Raw genomic sequence first — 6,787 nt, 5'->3', positions numbered from 1 at the left:
AGTTTCACTTTTATTTATAGAAAAGTCAACAATTTTGGAGAACAGTGAGGATATCTCCTCAAAGAGCTGTTCTGCTCTGTTTTTCATTGTTGTATTTATACTTTCACAGTAAAAGTATTGTAATTATTCATCATAGTGTATGTTAAACAGATTTTTTCATAGGTTATAAGGTTATAAAATATCTCCCTATCTCTTTTTTTTTTTTGTGCCGGGAATTTAAGCAGGGACCTGAAGTAGAATCAATTGACTCACACAGTAGTAAATACAAAGTGAACAATGATCTTGGTTTCAGCTGTCTGGTTCAGTGGTCCGCTGGAATGTCATATGCTAGCTAAGTCACACTGCAAATGATCGTTTTCTGGCTGTAGCCACTGCTGTCACTTCTAGCACAGTAGAACCAGCTTGGGGGATGAAAAGAGTTAAGCACCACTTCTTAATACATTCTCCCTCTGCCCCCATGTTGGATGTGACAGAGAACACTCACCAATCAGCCCATAAAGACCAATAGGAAGGGGCTAATCAGTCTCCAACTATAGCCAGACTTACCTCCACAGCAGTCCCTGTGCCTCTAGCCTGGACGCCTGTGCAGAAATCCAGTTCTGGCAGTGACAGCTGGAGAAGGCACTAGGACCTCTTGCTGAATGAAGTTGGATGAATGAATGTGTGAGCTGCAGGGGTCACTTGCAAAGAGACCAGGAGTGATAAGGAAACAACTCATTCAGGCAGCTGCTTTTGAACTCTAGTTCCCAAACCTGCCTGTTGCATGAGGGGAAGCCATCTCCCACGGGAGTGAAGTTAACAGGGTGGGAAGCCATATTCTCACTATTGAGTCTTTCTAGGATCCAGGGCTTTCAGGTCACAACCACCCTCTGCACTCTTTCTACTCTCACTCCGTGTGCTGCTTCTTACGCTTCTTTTTCTTTTCCTTTTTTGCTGCCTTGCTGTCTTTTGATGTGTGCCTTGACCTCTTGCCTGTGTCACTCTCAGAGTCTGAGCTGTCGGAGTCAGAGGACTTCCTGTCTCTATGTTTCTTTTTCTTCTTTTCTTTTTTTCTTTTTCTAGAAGAATTTTTCATGGGGTCAGGCTCCTCAAACTCTGCTGACTTTGCTTCTTCCTCCTCTTCTTCCTCGTCCGGTATCAGAGAATATTTGGTCCCACCCAGTTGCACGAAGCAGTCCTTTGCAAAGTGGCCTTTACAACCATACTTCTTGCAGGTAGTGTTCAGGACAGCCTGGAGGGTGATCTTCTGCCCAGTGTAATCTGGGAAGGAATGCCTCCTCCTCTCTTCTTGCTCAATGATAACATTGTTTGGATTGAGGTCTTTCCCAGTCCCTTGGTTGACAACTTCCATGGACAGGGATACTTTTATTCTCTCAGTTTTCATCTCTCGGCCAATGAGCTTCACCCATACTTTGTCTCTGACATCTACTATCTCAGAGGGCTTATCCACTCGGCAGGATGACATATGAGTTCGGTGGACCAAACCTTGCTTCGACAACCTGGGATTTTGATAAAGGCTCCATAGTCTGTCACCATAGCAACCTCTCCTTGGAAAATAGTGTAGAGAGCAGGCAAGTTTTCCATGGTCTCAGGCATTCCTGAATTCATCTTTAATATTCTATGGGTCCTCCATTTCTCTTCTACTAAAACTAATTCAAGTGTCGCAGCATCAGCTCCAAGACACCCAGCCGCAGCGTCGCACGAAACACCAAACTCGGTCATGGTGCTTTCACCCCAATATCTCCCTATCTTAAGTGATTATATTTTAAAAGCATTTTTACTTTAGATTAAATTTATACTTAGTCACTACTTTTCTAAGTGTATTATTAAGTGTACTTTCTATACTGGCTCCTTGACTGGCACCATGGTCCTTGGAGCATTCAATTTCTTAACTCTGTCTACAACAGAAGGTCTATGTACATGAATAAACAATTCCAGATGGCATCACACAGGCCCATCCAGCCCCACCAAGGTCTGTCCAGTAGCATCCTATATGTAATGGTTATTTAGGGTAACAGTGGCTGCTATCAATGGCATGCTCAGAGGTGGCTGCTTATCAGCTTATGTGGGGCGGTCCACATAGAGCAAACTCCATGAGGGTTGTCTCATCACAGCATGGTCCCCAGAATCACCCTGGATGATTGTGATTATCAGTAAAGTTTGGGTAATATGGGTATGCAGTATAGACTTTCATGTCTTTCCAAATCGTTTTTGGTTGCCATACAAATATAAGACACAATGTGAAGCCTGATCTAAGGACAGTTTTACTATTTTAAATCAATAAACATTCATTAAATATCCAGTATGCCAAGAAATTTAAGAAGAAACGAGCTAGAGGATTTTGTTTCTTAAAATGTGATCCATGTACCACCAAATCATTATTGTCCTTTTTTTTGTTTGTTTTAATGCAGATTCATGAATTTAACCCCAGACTCTCTGAATTCATTATTTCTGTGGATGGGGCCTGGGAATCTGCACATTCAGTGAGCATCCTGGGAGACTCTTGTATATTAAAGATTGAGAAACTTTGCTTCAGGACATTTTAGCTAAATGAGGCTTTAAAAAATTCTATGAAAAAAAAAAAAGGAAGGGATGACTTCTTTCACATAGGGAAGATGAGGACGGATTCCCAGCAGAGGAGAGACATTTATGTGAGGCCTTAAACAATGAATGGATTTTACTAGGGAGGAAGGTGAAGGAAACCCAAGGAAAAGGGTCAAGTATGTGTAGAGGCGAGCAAGCATAATTCAAGAGGAGAGAATGGCTTACTATGGGTAGGGATTAGGGGACAAGTGATGGAGAGGAGAGAGAGTGAGGAAAATACAAGAATGGAAAAAGAAAAGAGCAGAGTAAGGGTTGTAAGTGCTCACTAAAGAGACAAGGACTGGTTTGGAGTCTCCTCATTGCTACCTCCTTCAAGTTCCCAGCAGATTCATGCTGTTCTCTCATTGCCCCGAACATGAACATCTATTAACTGATGGGCAGATAAATAAAATGTGGTATGTCCCGTGATTGAATATTTAGCCCTACACAGAATGAAGTATTGATACATGGTACAACATGGATGAACCTGGAACACATAATGCAATGTGAGTAAGCCAGGCACAAAAGGCCACGTATCATTATGGTTCCATTTATTTGGAATGTCCAGAATAGGCGACATCGTAGAACAGAAATGGCTGCCGGGGATTGGGGGGCAGGAGAATGGGGAGTAACTGCTCATGAGTATGGGGTTTCTTGCAGGGGTGATGAAAATGTTCTGGAATTAATGATGACGGTTGTACAACTTTGTGAATATGCTAGAAACCACTGAATTATACATTTTAAATGGGTGATTTAAATTTCAATTTTTTTAAATGAATCTAGATTTTGTTTTATTTCCTAAGAGCTTCCCCCATTGAATATCCTCTGAGAAAATCATTTAACTTCTTCCCAGAGAACAGAGTGAGATAAACATTATAAGAAGGAAGATTTTATGTCAGTGTCATTCAATCATTCCAAAAACACTTAGTGATTCTCTCTTGCTAGACATGAGGGATATGGTTTGAACAAGACAGAAATGGACTCTGCTTTTAGGTGGTATACAGCCTAGTCAGAGAACTTCCTACACATGGAATTGTCAGTAGTAAAACAATCTCCCTCCAAAGGTGTTAAGACTCAGGTGGTCAAGCAAAGGCTGGATGATCACCTGTTGGAGTTTTATAGATGGAATTCCAATCCTGGTAAGTGCCAAGTCTTACACAGCTTCATTAAGACCCGAAATTGTGATTCTCTGGCAAGCCTCAATAGTGCGCCAGTGGTTGCTACTTTGTCTTTAGTATTAAAGAACATTGAAGAGCGCTTCTAGATTTTGGCCCTGTTTTTAGAAATACTTATTACAGAATTGAAGGCATTAACAAGAGAATGCGTATGTTATGTTCTCTACTGAAATTATAACTACCTGCATTTTACTTTCTCACATCCTCTTTGTACCCACCCTGCTAAAGCTATGCCTGGGTTTTATTGCTTTGCTTCTGTCTGTGTGACTTGCCTCACTTTAAAATTCATTGCAGTAGTAATGATACAAGAGGAAGAATGATAAGGGTTCAGGTTCTCTTCCAAAAGAAATGGGACTCTCAGGATGCTTTTTGAATAGGTGTAGAGTCAGAGAGACTCACCTTTCAATCATGGTTTCTCTTCTTAATATTAATAATCAGGCATTTAACTTGCTAGTTTGTCGAAACGTTACAAATTATTTATCATGTCGGCACACAAGATGGTTTCTATAGCACAAAGGAAAAGTAAGAACTAAGAAGAGTCTTTTTTCTTTTCCGTAACAGTTTTATTCAGACTATGCATTTGTTTTTGAATCTGAAGATTAGCTAAATTATCTTAACCTTGAATAGGTAAGCATTGAAGATAAACGTGGGGCATTAAACAGAACATTGCATCGGAATTTGAAGATTCCAGTTCCATTTGTGATTCTGATGTTTGTGATCATGTGATCTTAAACTTAAGTATTTGAAATTCATCAATTCTTTCCTCTACCAAATATGAGGGCTACACTAATCAGAATTTTCCAAAAGGGTTCCTTGATTAACAATATGCAGTGTTTCTTAAATTTATTTGAGAACCAAACAGTTTTCATAGAGCATCTCATAACACAGTGTGGCACAGAACATATGCTGAGCAATGCCACCTTCACAATATTTTGGGAAGGCCTTCCGAGCTCCACGTACTGAGGTGAGCTCACTTCTGCACCTAAGAGTTATCTGAACTCTAGAGAATCCCTTAACCCAGTGGTTCTCAACCTTCCTAATGCCTCCTAATGCTGAGACCCTTTAATACAGTTCCTCATGTTGTGGTGACCCCCAACCCTAAAATTATTTTCGTTGTTACTTCATAACTGTAATTTTGCTACTGTTACAAATCGTAATGTAAATATCTGATATGCAGGATGTATTTTCATTGTTACAAAGGGGTCGCAACCCAAGGGTTGAGAACCACTGTCTTAACCTCGCTGAGCTTTAGTTTTATTTCTATAAAATGAGGATAATAGTGATCCTACTTACCTCAGAACTCCATTGGGAGAGTCAAATAAATAATGCCTTCTAAACCTTAGAAACTGCAAAACCTACACAGATATGAATTCTCATCATTATACACTTTTAAAAACATGATGGTTTGTTAAGAATATTCAAGAAAACATAGACGACAGATGTGTGTGCTTGTTTATTCTGACAAGAGTAATATGCAAATTTTCTTTCTTCTATAGCAAAGGAAATTTCTTGATTTTTCTTTGGGCTTAGGCTTAGTATGATGCATTTTGTAACTATTTATGATGATCCATACCCTCAGAATGGTTACTGATATAATTCATTAAGAAATGAAGTGAAACCATGAAGGCTCACTGTGCTCTTCAATTGCTAGGGGTGGGGGGTGGGTGGCGAAAGCACTCATAGGGGTTGTGTTTCATGCACTGTTTTCATAGAACGAATTCAGTGTCTTTGTACATGGGAAACAGAGTGGTTATGGGAGGTCGGGGGGAAAGATATTATAGAGATATGTGGTCAAATGGAAAGAACTCGATTTGGAGTCAGAAGACCTAAGTGTGGTTCTGATTATGTTGTTCACTGGCAGAGTTATCCTGGGCAAGCCATAACCCTGTGAGAATCAGATTTCTCCTCTCTAAAGTGGGCGTTTTGATAAGGCATCATATGGCTATTATAAAAAAAATGGAAAATCCTTTGTAACTCTAATTTTCTGTAGAAATACTAACCATGTGGTTTTAATAAAGTATTTGAAGCATATGCTGAATTGATGAACAAGAAACCACAAGAAAATTCTGATCATATAGGCTTGTACCAGCTTCTTGACCCTTATTTTTAGCATTAAAAAGCACATGAAAATATAATACAGATTATATTAGTTTGCAATACCACCAGCAGGGTAAAAGTTTCCTTCTCTGTACATCCACACCAGCTTTGAGACTTTGCAATGTGGGCTATTCTCACTGGGGTTAGGTGATATCTCAGAGTGGTTTTGATTTTCATTGCTCTGATGATTAGGGATGATGAGTATTTTTTTCATGTGTTTTTTGGCCATTCGTCTGTCTTCTTATGAGAAGTTTTTGTTCTCTTGCCCACATAATGGGATTGTTTGCTTTTTTCTTGTTGATTACTTTGAGTTCTCTTTAGATTGTAGTTATCAACCCTTTGTCAGATTCATAGCATGCAAATATCTTCTCCCATTTGAAGGTTGTCTGTTTGCTTTAGTTGTTGTACCCTTAGTTGTTCAGAAGTTTTTTAGCTTGATCATGTCCCATTTATTTATTTTTGGTGTTGCTGCAATTGCCCAGGGGTCTTCTTCATAAATTCTTTCCCCAGGCCAATTTTGTTAAGAGTTTTCCCCCACACTTTCTTCTAGAATTTTTCTTGTTTTGTGTCTTAAATTTTAATATTTTATCTAGCAGGAGTCAATTTTTGTTAAGTTGTGAGAAGTGCGTGTCCAGTTTCAGTCTTCTCATGTGGCTAACCAGTTCTTCCAGGACCATTTATTAAATAAGGATCCCTTTCTCCAGTGTATGCTTTTGGTTTTTATCAAAGATTTTATATTTTATCAAAGATCAAATGGTGATAAGTGGCTAGGCTTATCTCTAGATTCTCTATTCCACTCCATAGATCTATACCTCTATGGAAAGAAGTATGGAGAATATTCAAAGAGCTAAAAGTAGACCTTCCATTTGATCCTACAATCCCATTACTAGGTATCTATCTAGAAGAAAAAAAATAATTTTACCATAAGGATA

The 6,787-nt window shown here is 39.2% G+C and overlaps 1 pseudogene; it reads right to left on the bottom strand.

Annotated features, from left to right (window-relative positions):
- Positions 1-886: 886 nt before the first annotated feature.
- LOC128562349 (zinc finger CCHC domain-containing protein 17-like) lies at positions 887-1,694 on the bottom strand (annotated as a pseudogene).
- Positions 1,695-6,787: the final 5,093 nt, after the last annotated feature.

Source organism: Nycticebus coucang, chromosome 12 (genome assembly GCF_027406575.1).
Source record: "Nycticebus coucang isolate mNycCou1 chromosome 12, mNycCou1.pri, whole genome shotgun sequence".
NCBI lineage: Eukaryota > Metazoa > Chordata > Mammalia > Primates > Lorisidae > Nycticebus > Nycticebus coucang.
The sequence above is the reverse complement of the archived record's forward strand: the minus strand, read 5'-3'. Positions and strand labels throughout refer to the sequence as shown.